Consider the following 19,302-nt stretch of genomic DNA (forward strand, 5'->3'; position numbering starts at 1 on the left):
ACTGTAAGGAGGCAGGTTGTTTTCCTAGCATACTTCCCCACCTTGATGGAGGTAACCGTTGCCTACGGAGCAGGTTTATATGAGGGCCTATGAGAGCTGGTCTTCTTCAAAGTTATATATTCTTTGGCTACGAGTTATACATTTCGAGTTGGTCCCTTTCTGTGATGTTCTTTTAGTTTCTCGCGGGCCACTGCCCAGACTTGGCGATTATTATGCCACAGATCATGATACGGAAATCTCCCCCTTAAAAACAGTTTCTTTTGAGTATTGTTTCAGTAAATTAATCATATCAATGTAAGTAAATGAGTACCTGCATGTCTAAAACAGTTTCTTTATTAGCAGTGAGTTCTTTTCTAGCTTCTTTAAAAACTCCATTCAACTCGGATAAGGCACTTTTTATAAAACGAAATTTTTTCGCAACATCTCCATCAATGGGTCTATACTTGAGACAATCAGATATAGCGTCCGTTCTTTTGTCAAAGTGATCTCTCATTTCTTCAAGTGTAGAATAGTTATTGTCCTCGGAATTCATATTGAAGCAAAAGTAATCGAAAATACTATAACAGTTCTCGAAGCAGAGAAAAATTCCAAAATTTTGGATAAAGTTAAAATAATTTCACTGCTAGGAAATCAAAGAAAGTAAACATTAATTTTAAAAGTTAGCGCATAGAAAAAAAATATATATTGTTTTGTTTTTTAACAATACGCGCGAAATGTGATGATGATGTGCTACAGTTCGGACTTTCGCAGATATAAGGAACCCGGAAAAGGAAGTGAATATCTAACTTTGGTGGCAATGAAAAATGGGTTACCTATTTCAATCATCGTGGCGATTTTTTCTCTCTGTAAAATCGCCACATTGCCGGTGTTCGTATGAATTGGCGATCGCAACGCTCGAATACGCCATCTGGGGAGAGACCGGTTTCATGCATTCAGCCCTTCTCCCTTCCCTCTCGTCCTCTTTTCAGTTGTATAGCAATGAACTACAATATTATTTTTCTCTTTTCTTAATATTTTTCCTTTTTATTTAACAAAAATATTTTTTAAAATTTCCATGATGCTTTTCTTTAAAACTATGTTTAATGTAGTTTTCAGTTTCATACAGTTTACCAACTTAAAAGATTTTAATCTATTTGAAAATCAAGAGAAAAGCTAACGTACTTCCTTTGACTCTCCACACGCTAATGGGGAAGGCATGTGAAATGTTGCCATAGGTAGAGCAAAGATTGTATAAGTGTAAGTTCTTTGGGTAGAGTGTTCTGCTCTACTCCACCTGCAGCCCATTTCGATCGCCAATATTTGTTGTGGCTTGCACGTGCTGAACTTTTGCAGCATGTAAATCTGCTGTCGTAAGTAAAAATTATTATTATGTTAATCCTACATATTTAATGCATTTGCTTTTTTAACTAATTAATTTTGAAAAGATTGCATTAATGTTGATATATTAAGTTCCATAAAGCGTACAATCATTCACATGTTATTTTTCTCTGAGAATGAAATTTGTAATGCATTTATAACTCCCCCCCCCCACTGGAAAATAGTTAAATAATATTTGTGGAGGAAACGTTCTGATAACCTAAAAATGTTTTCATATTGGAATGTTTTGATATTAGTTATTCTAACGCAAATATTTGATTATTAAGAATAGATTAGTAAGATCAACGGTAATATAGCGAATATGAGCTTGCATAATTTTTAGGAAATTATATAGTTTGTTATTTATGTATAACAATAAATGAACTCATACGGAAATAAATGAGTTTGTTGTTAAAATTTAGGAAGGTAGGAAGATTGCTAAAATTTTTGTTATGTATATTTTATAATAAGGAATATTAAAAAATAAAGGTTGCATTTTTTAGAGCAGCTGTATTAAGAGAAAATTTTGATTAAAGTTAGGAATATTTTTTTTTCCATCTACAATTCGTCTATATATATATTTCAAAATTTCATAATAACTACAGTACCCAAGTAGCACAGGAATATTGTAGCAACTTTAGTCTACATCGACCGACATTGTCAATATTAGCGAAAATTGACATTGAGTGTACGATACTGTCGTGACCCGTCGATTTGACATTAAAAGTCTGTTTGTAAAGCTTTTCATTTTAAACTTTATTGTGTTCTTAAATCAAAATTAATCATTTAAAAGACAAAAAATGATGTCAAATTGTTATAATTCCAAAAAATAAATTTAGAGATATCCGAAATGCTGAGAGGTATCGATCGACGTTCCCCAACGTTTTTACAATATCGAACAATATTGTTTCGCGATATTGAATATACGTTATAAAAGGGGTCCATTTTTATATAATACAATGTTTCGTTACGATATTGTACAATGTTCAAAGCTAAGTTTTTACGATATCGTTTTTTGTGAATTTTGGTACTTGTGTATGAAATGTATGCCTTGCATTCTAAATTGATCAATGAGATTAATGTATTCAAAATAAATCAGTTAACTCTGTAAATGAGTAATAAAATATTGGGATTTTTGGCACTGTGAGAAATTTGTCTCTTTCGGTATTGTAATTTTCTTAAAGTATTGTTAATGTTACTTTTTTTCTGTAGTGGTTCATTCGTATATAAGACTGACTTTAAGCATGTTTGTGTAGCGCATACAGTTGGCTGATTGTAGAGAAGATAAACTTGGTGTAACAATAGTTAGAGAACTGTTTATTTAGATGGTTTATTCAACTTTCTATATAGATGTTTTTAAAATGGTTTTCTTTTTATTCTTAGTTAACAGTAACAGTTAGTAGTTTATTCTTAGTTTTATTATTAGTTAACAGTATAACAACTAAAGCTTATTTGCCAACCAAACTAGTTGTTAAATATCTTCAAGGGTAAGTCATTTATTAAGATTTTCAAGTACTTATAAATTTAAGGATGTTCTAAAAAACTTACTTCATTGGCTATGTACATCTTATCACTTTTAATTTTGCCTTAATGATATGTTATTGTCAGGTCCAAATTTAAATCCGAATATTTTGGATGTCATACTTAATTTTCGAAGACATGAAATTGAATTTTCTAGTTATATTGAGAAGGCGTTTCTAATGATAGATACAGATGAAAATGAGTGCAAATATTTAAAATTTCTTTGGGTTAATTATGATAATTGCGAACGTTTTAAAACTATGAATATGAAAAGGTTACCGCTCGGAGTTACTACTTCCCCTTTCATTTTGAAGACAATAATAGAGCAGTAACACATTAAAAAATATGCTTATGACAAACCCGATTGTGTTAAAATGTTAAATTCTTCATTGTACGTGGACGGTTTGTACTGGGGAACTGATACAGTTAATGATGCATATCGACTATCATCTGATGCTGTAAATATTTTGCAATCTGCGAGTATGAATTTATGGAAATTTAATTCTAATTCAAACGAATTAAAGAAATTATAGATTCAAAATGGCATTGCCATTAATGAATCGATTGCATATGCAGAGGTGTTAGGTGGAATACAGCAAGTGATCTGCAGTTGATTGAATTTAAAACTTTAGAGCAGTCATCATCTAAGTCAATTCAGTGCACCAAGCTTACTGTTTTAAAATTTGCAGCTCAAATTTATGATCCAATCGGTTTAATTTCTCCCTTTGTTTTCAAGATGAAAATTTTACTGCAAAACATTTGGAAGGCTGTGGACTCGTTTGGGATAACCCTCAGCCTTTAGATATTGAAACAGACTTTAACAATTGGATTTCTGAAGTTCCCTATTTAAAGAATTTTTTTATAGAACGGAAATATTTTGATAACTGTAATTATAAGAAAGAATTCACCATTCATATTTTCACTGATGCTAGCATAAAAGCCTATGGTGCTGTAGCGTACTTCAGACGGATATATATAATATTTCAAACGGAATAAGACGTCATTCATTACGTCCAAAAGTAGGGTAGCACCAATCAAGACTTTAACATTGCCCTGCTTAGAGCTTATGGTAGCGGTTATTGGTGCGAGAATTTATGATTATTTACACAAATTGTTTAGTGACATTTGCAAGCATTTTTATTTGTGGACAGATTTAAAAATGACATATTTTTGGATAAAGAAGAACAACTCTTTGAAACCCTTCGTGCAAAACAGAGTGTTTAAACTTCAAACTGAGACAGACCCTAAACTTTGGCAACTCGTGGAGAATCCCTAAAAAGCCTTGTAGATGATAGCTTACGGAAATTCGGACCATCTTGGCTCATAGAGGATGAAAGTAAGTGACCTTAGTAAAATACTGAAATTAATCAGCAGCATTCCGTTGATTCAGATCTTGGAAACATCGTTATCACTCAACACAGTTGCCTCACAGATTCTAAAGAGTCTTTTAAAATTTTAGAAAATTGCTGTTCTTTATTAAAGGGGAAAAGAATTGTGGCTTGGTCAAAGCGGTTTATTCAAAACTGTAGAAGTTATGACAAACTGAAAGGTTCATTAACTACTGAAGAGTTAAAAGAAGCCGAAGTTATTTTAATAAGGGAGGCGCAAATTAACTATTATCAAAAAGAAATAAAAACCTTGATGAAGAAGGAAGATATAAAAAATAACTCCAGCATATTTAGTCTTCGTCCATATCTAGATGGGAAACAGATATTAAGAATTTGCAGTAAAGTGTTTTAATCTGAAGTGCGTCCTGAAGCAGTTAATCCTATACTGCTACCCAAGAACTCGAAATTTTCCGAGCTTTTGATCACTGAAGAACATAAAAAGTTGCTTCATAGTGGTGTTAATGTCACTCTTTCACAGATTAGGAAAAGTTATTGGATTCCACAAGCCAGGCAACTTGCGAAAAGAATTATTGGAAGATGCGTGATTTGCAGAAAACACTTTGCGAAACCTGCCAATCAACGTAATGGAGAGCGGCCTAAAGATAGAATTTCAGAATCTTCACCATTCTCAGTGGTTGGAGTTGATTTTACGCCTATTTACGTAAAGCATAAAGATGAAGTTGTGAAATCTTACATTACTGTGTTTATTTGTGTAGTCACACGTGCTGTGCGTCTGGAACTGATTTCCAATTTGTCTACGAATAAATTTATCTTAGTTTTACGACGTTTCATGTCAAGAAGAAATAACTGCTTCAAAAGATGTAAGGTACTTTTTTTCTATTATTAGAGGAGAAGAATTTCAAAATTTCATTTCCTCTGAAGGCATTACATGGAAGTTTATTGTTGAGCTTGCCCCATAGTGGGGGGGGGGATTTTATGAGCGGTTGATGAGAAGTATTAAAGAACCTCGGAAAAAGATACTTGGAAAGGCTCAACTTTCCTTCGAAGAAGTCATGACTATCTTAGTTGAAATTGAAAACGTCCTTAATCGCCGACCACTCACATATGTTAGTGATGATAAATCAGAACTACAGCCCCTGACACCTGCTCATTTTTTGTTTTCTGGACTTGTGAACTACTATCCATATAATTTTTCTGAAATTATTAATGTGACTCCAACACAAGAAAGTTTGATAAAAAGAAAGCTTTTTTCAAACTCGTCTTTCGAAACAAGTGTAGTTACGATGGAAAAACGAATACTTGTTGACTTTGAGACAATATCACACTTTTCTCATGAACCCAACTGTGGGAAAAACCTAAAAATCGGTGATGTAGTGCTCGTTCAAGGCAAAAGTAAGTTCAAATTTTTATGGAACTTAGACCGTCTACTTGAAGCTTATAAGGGTTGAGACGGACTAGTTCGATCTTGTCTCATAAAAATTAAAACTGGCGAGTATAGAAGCCCATCAGTGCAACTGCTATCTCTTTTAGAGCTGAAAACTGATTAATGAACATTCTGATATTTTAATAATTTACTATTCCTTTAAATTTGATGTTTTAAATTATCTTTTACTGTTTTATAAATAATCGATTAATGTGTATTTTTAGTTTAAAAATATATAATGTGTTTGAAATAATGTGAAATGTAAAATAAGTATTGTTTCGCTATTCTAAAGTTTTGTGATAATTTCTTTACTTTAAAATTATCAGGTGGGGAGTGTTGGGAAATGGTGTTTTAAATTAGCCTAATTTGAAATCTCCCCAGTAGAATCAGTCTACCATTGAACCACCAATCATTGGCTTGTATTAGTTGTATTGTAATGTTTAACTATTATATAATCTGAAGGGTTCTCCCCTTAAAATATGAAACTTGCTTTTTTTTAAATATATATATATNTATATATATTTTTTTTTTCGATATCCTTCCCTTACCGATACCCTTCCCTTTTTGTTTAATAGGTACTTAAATATTATTTGATCCCTTCCGAAACACTCTATAGAAGACTGTTTTTATCCCCGTTTAATTCCTCAATTTATCATAATTAGATTTTCCATTTCATTTTATACAAGACTTTTATGACTTGCGTATTCCTTTCAAATACATTCAGAATTTTTTTATATTTTTACTTATGTTTTTCTAATCCTCAAAACTTTAGAAATTTCAAAATATTGCGTCATTTCAGTTCGGGATTTTTTTTAATTTATTGTTCCCAAGATTCATTGTCTTTATTTTCTGATTAATTCAAATCATTCCTTTTCGCGCTCAGCTTGCAACCAACTCAGAGTTATTCACTGGATTATCAAAACAAAATTTTTTGTTTTAATTTCAGTATATCTTCCTTATGCAATTAAGCGGAGACAAAAAAAAAAAAAAAAAAACAAGAAATATTCCTTTAAACGGGAAAGTTTTACATTAGTTTCATATAAAATTATTTGGTTTCGTTAAATTTTATTTGAATAAGCTGGTTATTTGATTATTGGAGCAATTAAGTGGGGACGACTTTATTTTGAAACTTGATTTGCTCTTCCCGTACTTTATTCATCACATTTTGTTTCAGTCATCTTCAAACTTTACATCCATCTTCGATGCTCTAAAAACTTTTACCACTCAACTTCCTCACTTCAGAATTTTCTCTCTGAAAATCTCAGCAGTTCCATTCCAGAAACACAATAACAACACCGTATCAGTCATTTGTTCTAGCTGCAGAGTTGAAACTAGACATATTGAAAGAGGTTTTTTTATTTGAGAACCGAACACCAGTGTTAATTTTAATCCAATTTGGTTCGATAGTAATTGGAATTTCTTCTTCCTATGAAATTCTTTGCTAAATAAATATATTTCATCGCTAAAAATTATACTTTCTCATGAACATTTAAGAAATAATGATGAATACGAAGCGATTATTAAGGTAGGTGAGCGGGGAAAGCAAATGGTAGAGCCTCTTAGTACATTAATTCCGAAAAATTTAGGTTCACACTATAAAAGAATGTCGAGCATTATAATCAAAATTTGCAAGCCATTAAAAAAAATGCTTGCTAAGATACACCAATAACAGTAATTTTATTCCTCTTTATAGGATATCTGAACTAATGTTTTTAAAAATATGGATCAAGAAATCCCAAAATACATTCCTGTTGTTTATGTTTATATTTCATGAAAGTGTTTCGATTCTATAGTCAATAAAAACGTTAAAACTACAGCATTGAAAATACTTTATAACTTAACAGTTTTACAAGACAAATAAAGGTAACATGTAAGTACATAAATATCAACATAAACAAAAATTATTTCACTGGTATTTTGATACGAAACTAAAGGAGACAATTGTAAAAATAAAGTTTTGATTTAAGTACGCAGCAAACACACTAACTGTTAGACAACATAAGTTTATACAACTATTTAGAAAATTGGTCAGTTTTATGAAAGTTTCTTTAAAATTGAAAGCATATTCCTCAACATTAGGTTGCCTAAAGGAAGTCAGTTTGGCTGTTTTTTAATTTTCAAAAGATATACAAATAATAATGCTTAAATTTATATTTTCTTTCCAAGAGAAGTAAATTTTTTTAGTGTTAATATTTACTAATAACTTGTTATATAACTTTAAATAATGTAAAAATATTAAAAATTAATTAAAAAAATTTCTTTACTCATTAGTTATTCTTTCACAATGCACTCATTCTGACTGCTTTTGGGCTATATAGGTACATACTAAGTTTCAGTCTTTCTAGTGTTAATCATCAAACCAACAGCTTCAAACATGGTCATTTGAATAATATAGGTACTTCAAACGTAAATTAAAATGTTAATCTTTTTTTTATCATTTATAATACAAAGATTATACTTAAAACGAAAAATTACCACAATATAACAAACACGAACACTAAACGGACATAAGTAAATTTAATACTTCCTCCTACGTTTTTGTTATTGACAAAGTAAAGCAGGACATTTAAATGGCTTGCTATAAAGCTAACTACACCACATCAAAGAGAACAGTTCAAGGTGCTCAGCGAAGGATAGCTTAATGTCAAAATAAAAAACAAAAGAAGAAAAAACAAAAGAGAAATGAAACAAATGGAATGTTTATGGCGAGGGCTATAAAATTTTTATTCTGAAACTCGCTAGTTTGCAAAATAAGTTGTCAGCAGATGACGCTGCAAGCTGTAATGGCATTACTAAGTTTCTATGTATATTGCTCCGATGATCAGTGCTATCAATTAAAAGTGAAACATTCTAAACAGATTTCCTTGTGATTTCAAGAATAGTTTCTGTATTCTTTTCGAGAAGTATTTGCAATCTCTTTAAGAACACTGCACAGAGTAAAACGACATCTTTTGTACACGACATCTACAATATTCCAAATTAATGTACCAAGTTTTCACTGCTTTTACAATCAACATACATAGTTTTTTTTTTTTTTCATTCTGCTATTGTCATTTGTTTGCAAGGTTTAAATTTTGAAATCAGACTGTCCTTCATCGGACACTCTGCTCTTAATATATTCCTCTATGTATTTAAATTTGGTTGGAATAGCAGTTTTAATACGTCTAACTAGATACGCTACATTTCCAAGATTTTTATCTGTTTCAAAATTTATATTGGTTGATGGAATTCAATGCATACTGGCACGAAAGCCAGGTACGACTATTCCGCGTTAGACTTATTGTAGAAATCAATCGAACTCGTGGTAACGAAATTAAATCATGCTTTAAGCTATATTGTGGCCAAAACGAGAAAGCAAACGGAAATTAGAGAAAATCACCATCGCACCTTACCCAAAGAATCCAAAAAGTTTAGTGTTGGTGACACAAGTCATGTACCCGCCCGAGCCTTTTTGTCTGAGGTTTTACCAGCGGAAATTAATTCCCGAAGAAGGCAACATCCTCATTTAAAAGAAGAAAACGCTTTTGAGAGTTATTTAAAACTACCATAACGTTTATTACTGTTTGAATTAATATATTTCTGAAGAGAAATTTCATGTTCACGTTTCATTAATTTATATACGTACATTATTAATGCGAAAATATGATGAACATTTCTCTAACCATTCCAACAGAGCTACCAAATTTATTTTTCATTCGTAAAACACATTAAACTAAATATGCAATTATTTTAAGAAAGAAAAAAATTAAAATAGATATCATAAATGTAATAGCTATATAAACCTATATTTTGTACTGATCTAGGAAAAAATATTTGAACACAACTTAGATTCATACACAATTTACAATTTTTCGATGACGAAAAGAAACATTAAAAATACTCAGGTATCACAGATTAAATTAAAATATTCATATTTTTTTAAATTATATTTCTAAAATACAAGAAAAGTACATATATGATAACTACAATTAATTTGATGTTAGAAAAAAATAATAAAATATATTCAACTTAAATGTATTCATATTTGACCACATTTTTAAAATATTACAAATTATAGTTTTTGAAAAATCCAATTTTTTAAATGTATTAAATTACAACCATTAATAATTATTTTTATAAACACATTTGTTCAACTTAAAAATCTAAAAATTTTTTACAACAATTAATAATTATTTTTATAAACACATTTGTTCAACTTAAAAATCTAACAATTCTTTACAACAAACTCCATATGTCCTAGATACGTTTTTCCACATATAAATAGAATTATGCAATTAGGGGGGGATACCAACCAATTTGATTACAAGACTTGAAATCTTTTCCAATAAGTGAACTCTGTTGAGAAATAATCAGTCATTAAAATTTCTCTTTTCTATAAGTGGAACTCAATTCTCAGAGTGGTATAAAGAGTTAAATATGATGTTGGTCATCATTTACTGGGGTTTTATTATTGACTATGTCAATATTCATCTATCAATAGGTACCTCTATATATATCGAATCAAGTTAACATATCTTATATAGTTGTGAATTGGTATTTAATATTTATAGTGGTAGTTACACCACATTACACCCCTTCCAGAATTTTATCTGTGATAGAATTCGCCACATTACTCCCCTTCCAGAATTTTATCCGTGATAGAATTCGCCACATTACACCCCTTCCAGAATTTTATCTGTGATAGAATTCGCCACATTACTCCCCTTCCAGAATTTTACCTGTGATAGAATTCGAAGAATGAATTCCACTAGTATATAAGACATGTTAACTTGATTCTATCCAGGGGCACCTTTTGATAGATGAAGGTTGACATAGTCGATAATAAAACCCCACACAAGTATTTATTCTATTGTGAAGTCTCTTTAAAAGCCATAAAGAATAGCACACTGCTGTCTTATCAGATTGAGGGGATATAGAAGGCATTATTTTAGAATTTAGAAGTTTTTTTTCCTAATTGAACTATATTATTACAACTCTATAGTTAGAGTTAATTAGAATTTCTAAGGGAAATTAAATAGTTTCCCACTATTTTTACAGCACGAAAAAAAATATGACTCATTTTTTTAAAGTAGGAGAATATGGCAACACTTTTTGTTTTCAATTCGTAAAATTCTTAGGCGTTCTTTTCGTCAAGAATACACTTCTTTTCTTAAGAAAATTATCATTTTATTTAAATATTGCACAACATTTTTTTCATAGAATTGATTTGTGTGTTGAATAAAATGTGTATTTATATGCTACGCGGATATTATTGCTCTTTTTAAATTAATCGAAGAATAAATACGGATATGAGTTATTTCTTATAATTCCTAGATAAATGCTTTTCAAAAATAACTTTTTGCTTTATTTATAACAGAAATAAATCAATAGAAAAAAAATAAATAAATGAAAAATTTGAAATAAGATCAAGACATTAAAGTGAAAAGTGTTTGCTCGTCGAATGTGTAGCATTCTCTAAATATATCTTAATAAAGTTAATAGGGAATCTGCTGTTGTAACAAAGCAATACATATAAAAATTTTTTTAGAAAATTCACTGTTGTCTCATCACAGTACATCTTAATTAGATTTGTCTTAGTTCGTTTTCAGACTTCTCTAAAAAAGCGTTTGTTTTAGCGTAAATGTTAATAGAAATTTCAAAAGAATCAAAATCAACTTTATCATTTTCATTTAATAAAAGCGATTTTATTATTTGTAAACAAGAAATTATTAGTAAATAAATAGGAAGAGTTCAATTACCTATCAAAATTTGCAAATCCACATAATTTTTTTTTCTTTAGTTTTCTCTTTTAAAAAATGAGTCGGTAAAAGTTCTAAATGTTATCAAACACCATATCTCCGAATCCATAAAAGCGATGCCTTTATTTCCTATATTTTATTTTAAAGTATTGTGCAATAGAATGATAACCCATCATCAAAAATTTGCTAAAACGTAGCGAAAATGAAATAAAAAATTTAACACCAAGTTGGAGGTGATAAAAGGAAAAAGGTATCTTAGCAAATGGAAGGGGATATACACTTTGTAATTTGTACTACAACACAACTCAACGTTGAACTCACACACACACAGATTATATACATATAGATAATTTTAAAATGAAAATGTTCTATTTGTCGATAAAAGAAGGATACCGATTTCCCTGATGGGCTTCTCCCATTGGCGCAATTTAGTATCAGTTACTCAGATTACAAATAACAAGACTCCATCATCTCTGGAATGAACTCACAGCCCTATCTAGTTATTCAAAACTAGACTAAATGATAGTAGTATGAACGCAAAGTCCTTAAAAATAAACTTACTATCTAGTTATGCAAAATTAGACTTAAAAGATAGTAGTTTGATCGTATTGCCACACCAAAACAAACTCACTACCACTTAATTATCACTCAAACTATGCAAAACACTAAAAGGTAGTAGTTTGTAAAATTCAATAAATATTTATTTAAAATTTCAATTTTATTGTGGCAGGTGAAAGATAATACATACATTCAATCAATAATCAGTACAGCTGCAAAAGAATAAATATTTTTGAACTGATAGAAAAAAAATCAGATGCAAATGCTGTTTTTTGGCAATTAGATTTATCGGTTTAATCACGGGTTAAAATATTTATTTTCAAGAAATTCTTTTTTTTTAAAATTGGCAACAAAATAAGAAATTTTAATCAAAACGCATTCTATTACGATGTGGCAGGTCGAGATAATGCATTCCTACAATCAATGTTGATAATAGGAGAAAGACAAAAAAAAAAAAAAAAAAAAAGTTCTNATAAAATTAAAAAAAAAAAAAAAAAATAAAAGTTCTCGAACTGGAACTGTAATAAAAAAATATAAAAAAAATCAGAAATGGATGCTGTTTTTTGAAACTATATACAGTAGGGAACCGATTATCCGGAACGATCGGGACCATCAATATTCCGGATAACTGATTTTTCCGGTTTTCTGAATCGCTACAAAAAGCCGTTTTTTTTATAGTTAAACCCAACTAAAAAAAAAATTGGAAATAATCTGAAAAAGAAGAAAAAACGATGAAATAATACACTAATGATTATTTCCAAAATGATGGTAAGGTGATGATCCAAATGATCTTTAAAAAAAGAAAGAAAAATACTAAAATCTTATGAGGAAAATTTTTTTTTTTTTTTTATAATGGCGGGAAAACTAATCGAATTTCGTTCCGGTTTTTTGGTTTTCTGATTTCCGGATAACGGGTTCTGTACTACATTCAACTGAGTTCATCTGTTTAGTAACGAGTTAAAATATTAATGTTTCAGAAAAATCAATTTTCAATGAGCAACAAAATATTTAAAGTTTTTGCTGTTAAAATTTTTAAAAATATTACAGATCACGCATTAATTATTATCTTAAATATGAATGAAACAGCAATTCAGGGATGGCGTTAGTGGGGGTTTCTTGATATTGAAACAAAAAACAGCAATACGAAAATTTTTTTAATATGATATTCAAGTGATAAACACTTAAATATAATACAGTGAAAAATTAAAAGCAAAATTGATTGAAAAGTTTCAAGTCAAAGAAGAAATTCATCCAAAATTTCGAAAGAATTTTTTTTTTGAAACTCCGATGTCCTTTTTACAAACTCGAGAACTTCTGCTTTTTTCTGCAAAGTTCAGGAGATTGCAGAAGTAGAGAGCAAAAAAAANAAAAAAAAAAAAAAAAAAAAAAAAAAAAAAAAAAAAAAAAAAAAAATTAAATGCAAATGCATTTTTCTCATTTAATTGCCGAATGATTTCTTTTAGTTATTAACTTATATAACAAATTTTATTAATATTTTTACTTTTCTTAAATGTATATTTTTTAATCCCTTTCTCTGCTCCGGCATAATTAAATTTCGAACTAAAAATTACTTCAGTTATATCAATATTCTGTTTAACAAATTTCAAACTTTTCATATTTTTTTAAAAAAAATTACACACTTTTTAAGACAGTTACTAAAACTGTTAACTTCCAATTAATTATTTTATAATTATTGTTTACCTATAAGTGCAAAACAAGTCAAATATTTTTTTCTAGCTAAATTAAATTCCTAATTAATTTAAATTTCTAATTGATTTAAAACATACCGCGAACCTTTTTCTCTTGGAAGAAAAATATATAATTTTAAAAACTTAACATAAAAATTACTTTTAAAAGCATATTTACATGATTTTTGAATTCTCCTTTCAATATAATGCTAACAGTAGTATATCCATTATAAAGGTTCAAATATCGTATTTAAACTGAACAGGTCTATCGACTGATAACTGCTAATTTGATATGGGCTAGTTATGACATAGGTTATATAAATTTCTCTTTATAATTATTTTTGATCGATAAAAACAGTCTACAAATATAAAGCGTTGTCTTTGAACTATATAAACTATTTTTGATCATAATACCTTATTCCAAAAAATATTTTAAATACTCAGCACCATTTTTAAAAATTATTTTCAACTAAATTTAAATTTTACAATATTTTCAACTCTAAAACTAATTTTCAAGAAAAAAGAAAGCAGTAAATCATCTGAATCACGTGATACATTTTAAGCTCATTAACATGATAGTTATAAAGCTCAGAGACAGAAAATATTTTCTTCCGCTTCTGAAGCTCTTTGGATTCGCGAATATTTAAGGGACTTCAGAAAACAGGGAACAATTTTCAATTTCTGTAGCTTATCGATTTGATATTAAATATTCCGCTAACTTAATAAATTTCAATAGAAGTTAAGTTTTCAGAAATAAGTAACACTTCTTAATTTCTGAAGTCCACTACTCTGATATTTCTAAGAGTTCAGAAACAGGTAACACATTTTTTGTCTTTAAAGCTCATTGATAACTCACATTTATATAAGTACATAAAAATATTTTATTCTAATGTATCCGACAAAGCTCGTTAAAGATGCAAACTATGTTTCGCATAATATATTTATACAATGTAAAATAAATTGCACAGCTATATTTCAATAATATTTAAGCACCTTTTTTGTTTTAAAGAGTGTTTAAAAACATTCCTGGAGGAAGAATACTGCCAAGTGGGGGGAAAATCAATATTTATAGATACATTTGTTTACTTTTAAAACTAAAATATACTACAATTGCTTCGAACATTTAGTAGTACGAACAGTATCTATTCGGTTGTATCCCTTCGTAATATGAAATAAAATTGTTTCGCCGTTCGATAATTCAATAATATTAAGATATAATATGTATGATATTCAAAATAATTTTCAGATATAATATGCATAAAAATAAAACCAGAACTAAGCCTTTTGTTTTCAAAATCCCTAAGATTCTTTTTCAGAAATTTTACAGGACTTAATACATCTGAGAACAAATAAGTAAAACCGAGGCCCATGATTTTTCAAAGATAGTTGCAATTCTCAAAAATAGTTTAGCTTCTTAACAAAAACTAAAAAAGGTTCATTTTATATAATAGAGGTGGTTTTGGTAGGAAATTAATTAGTTTCCGTCTTTAGGGTTGAAACTGTATTTAGTCAAAAATATAAAAAACATTAAAATAATTTAATTAAAAAAAACGCTTATAAAAAAAATATCCTTATTTAAGTGAGAAAGAAAACAAAAATTTTATCAAAAACAGACAAACCGCTTCGAGGAAGATGGAATAAAAACCTCAAATTAAAATTGAATGCCTGAAGAAATTGGAATAGATTTTTAAATATCGTTTTTCATGTCTCCTTAGGTAGCAAACTGATTTATCAAAATACTGTGGCTAATATTAATTTCATCTTCCTTCGTTTGAGAAGCAAGTTCATGAAACTACTTGTCTGTTTCGGACTTTCAGAAATGAATTCTGATTTCAGAAAATTCCCTTTAAAATGGATTTTGTAGTTCAAAAGGCGTTTAAACAACTCAAAACAGAGAGTTGCCTGACAGCAGAAGATACCGAACACTTAGAGATGAACTCGCTTTTGGAGGTTTGTGCCAAGGATTTAAATCCGAGCCCAAGGTAGGTGCATAGGAATACTTAGAGCCAGAGGCAAGATATACGTCGGATGAAGACCAAATTTTGAGATCATGTGACTCCGCCTTAGATGTCTAAACAAGGAAATTAGTAAATTAAAATCTTTTTCTATCACCGACTTGTGGAAGAAAAAGAGAAGAGGAAAACTTAAAGAACTGAAACTCCATGAGGACGAAAACAAAAATAATAAATCAAAATATTAAGCTAAATAAGCTGTCGGGCCAGGGTGCGGGCTAAGCCTGTCTCTTCTCTGCAAGCAGTGTGAATTCGTCGGCTAAAGGCCCAGAATCAAAATGTGTTTTGACACCACAAAGAAACAATATACTTGAGTGCTATTTTTCCGTGTATAATAAATTAACCAATGAGATCAGTTTAGAAAGCAAGTTCGTAAAATCAATTTTAAATATTTTAAGCAATTTCAAAAAAAAAAAAAAAAANAAAAAAAAAAAAAAAAAAAAAAAAAAAAAAAAAAAAAAAAAAAAAAAAAAAAAAAACATTGAAAAGTCAAAGTTTCTGCAAAGCTGAAATTTAATATCCCGGAATTACTTATTAACAAATAAAGAATAGTTCGTCATGTTTTTTTTTAATTTTATGAAACACTATTTCTGAGTGCAAAATACATATTGATCTTTTAAAGGATACCTCGTAGATTCTTAACCACTAACAAGACTTTCTTGAGTGTGAAATATTATTTTGTAGCCAGTTTTATAGATATTCTATCTTCTAGATAAAAATATATATGATACTAAGCTATTGAAACCTGTTAAGTTTTGATAATCAAATTTCTGTAATTTCATACAAATTTTGATAAATATTCATAGCTTCCGATATTTTTCGAAATCAATTATTATCCTATAAATTATATCCTAATTATGCTTTCTATTTTAATTTATAGATAAAATTGTAAAGATCAATTAAAAAAAAACATATTTTACATCCTTTATCCATATTATAAACATTATATAAAATAGAGTAGATTACTTGAATAAATTTTATAATAAGATAAATAGACTACAATAAACATAACATTCCACAAGATTACCAACAATACAATAACAAACTTAGTGTTAGTTCCGAAAAGCAAAAAACGAAAATTGTCTAACGATTTAAATTGAAAGGAACCCAGGATATGCATTCTTTACGTAAAATTATTCTTTTGAACAGAGTGCATATATATTAGAGTAATATAAAAAATATAAAAAGTACTAATCTTTTTATTTAAAAATAAATTAAATCTACTGAAGAAATAGAGTTTTAAAAACATTATGAAACTGTTAAATGTATAATACTTAGTTGATTGGTTGGTTTCAGCCAAATAACTATTTTTTTAAAGAAAATAAAGACCAACTTTTGTTTTTAAGAAATATTATTTTTTAATAGTTTCATTTTCTATTATTTATGTCAATACTTTTAGTTTAAATGCAACCAAATAAAAAATTGCAAATTTTTTTTTTCTAGAAAATCTCATCAATTTTGTCTTCAATAACAAATGAGAGTCTTAGTTATTTTAAGTAAACATTAATATACAGGTTTTAAAAATGTATGCGTTTCTCCAAATAAAAAAATATGAAACAGTTTAAAGAGAGCAAATTTAACAGATCAACGCATTTTTTTTCCTGATAATTTTAAAAAATAAATAATGTTCTGTTCAACATAAAGACTAAAAGTTTTTTTTATTAAAAATCTTGTTAATTAACGGGGATCAAGTTTGATAAATTGGTGCGTTTTTTTTCCAATCACATACTCAATTAAAGACGGACGGCAATAAGACTGTGCAACATGGAATATGTCAACATGAAAATGCGTCTTTCAAGCATGAAAATCTGTAGTTATTTTTCGTTTACCACGCAAAAAATTTTTGGTAATTTTAATCATAGAACAGCACCTAACAACTTACAGGCAAAGGAAAATTGCTATCATTACCCAAGAGACCGTTGACCAACTTTGCGACCAGTTTTTTCTACAAAAGCCTTATCTACCATTTCCGAAGTTTCGCTGCTTTTTAGAAGGGAAATTTCCGAGAATTGCATAGAAACATGGAGTTTCTTCTCCTACAAATATGGTACATGATGCCGTCTGGTTTTGATAGATGGATCAAGAATCTTTTGTTTGTGCTGGATCTAATATTTTCAGTTCGGTAGGATAAAACGTTGAAAATGTTTCGTTATCTTGCGTTTATACTTTAAATTTTGTACATTGCAAACGCCATTAGGACTATTCTCATACTTTGAGACTCAGAATTCCGAATCTATTGGGAAAAAAATGGAGTTAGTTTATTGTCAGAAAGCATCTTTTGTAGTTAAATTTAATTATTCAAATTGACACGCTCTGAGCAAAAACGAAGTAATTCTAAATTTCCGAACTTTTAATAAGGAAACAAAACAGTATGAATATGTAATTTTCTTCCACTCCATTATACATACAGGAGAAGATGCTTCGATTGGAAATAGCTATATTGTGCGCTGTCAAAACTGCATTAAAAAATCGGAGTTACCTGTTTTGTTGCACAAGTCCTAATCTAATCAATCAACATATTTGAAACATAGCCTTAAACAAACGTTAAGATAGCTCTTGAAAGTATGAAAATCAGATGAAATTATTAAAAGTTAGTCAGGGAGATTCATATTTTATTTTGATAAGTGTGAATCGATAAAAAAAATTATTATCAAGCAAATGTTAAAAGGACAAAATATTTTATTTGCTTCGCAAAAATTGCAATAAATTTTAAACAAGTATTGCCCAACATATTAGTTTTAATTACAAATAAGCTATCGAAACAAGTTGGAAGCTTAAACAATATTTACTGTTTTGTGACAATTTATTCAGATAGAATCCATTATTAACACAAAAATTATACAAATGCTCGAAACTTGTATAAATAATTCCTATAAGTAAAATTAATGACTTATAAGTTATACAAACAAAAATAATTGAGTCTTCTACTTGTTAGACCATTAACTAGTACATTTAACAAAAATAATTTTATTAATTATAGTACCAAGTAGTTAACGATGCCAAAATATAACAAATAAAAAAATATATTTCAAGTTTTACTACATATAATAAAATAAAAAAAACTAGAGATTTGTACACGAATAAAAGAAAATCTGTCAGATGTTTTCAACATTAAACACAATAATTATATACAGACAACGAACACACTTGAATTACACAAAAACACATATGAGCGATTCAGAGCCACAGAAATATTTTTCATTTCTTTTCTTTAAGAAAAATCAACCAGTGTTTCTTAGAAACAGTTCAACTCAGTCAACTATTGCACTTACAATATTTGTATGAAGTTCCTGTCCAACTTTCTCGGAGCTCAGACAAAGTAATATTTTTTATTACCGTGGTTTCTTCGAGTTCATAACATCCAAGCTGAAAGTAAAAGGTTTATGATTTAAATCAGGTATTTCATATCCTATTTTAATTTTGCATCTAATATTTTATTCTAGTTATGACATTCATTTTTGAGCTATTCATTCCTTCATGTCTTCATATTTCGTCATAGACACTTTCATACTATATACATATGTATATATATGTGTGTGTGTATCTCAGGACATTTTAACAATAAGACTTAGCGAGGCTGATCAAAACGAAAATAATAAATGAAAAAAAAAAAACAATACAACTTGCATCGCTTAATATATATATATATGATAAATT

The 19,302-nt window shown here is 28.9% G+C and overlaps 1 protein-coding gene across 1 annotated transcript in view; it reads right to left on the bottom strand.

Annotated features, from left to right (window-relative positions):
* Positions 1-18,306: 18,306 nt before the first annotated feature.
* Positions 18,307-19,302, bottom strand: part of LOC107443515 (hypoxia-inducible factor 1-alpha) — a 188,800-nt gene continuing 187,804 nt past the window's right edge. The window contains exon 12 of the mRNA XM_071178536.1: positions 18,307-19,011. The gene's annotated coding sequence lies outside the window, so the exon portion shown is untranslated. The remainder of the gene's footprint in view (positions 19,012-19,302) is intronic.

Source organism: Parasteatoda tepidariorum, chromosome 1, assembly GCF_043381705.1.
Source record: "Parasteatoda tepidariorum isolate YZ-2023 chromosome 1, CAS_Ptep_4.0, whole genome shotgun sequence".
NCBI classification, from domain to species: Eukaryota; Metazoa; Arthropoda; class Arachnida; order Araneae; family Theridiidae; genus Parasteatoda; species Parasteatoda tepidariorum.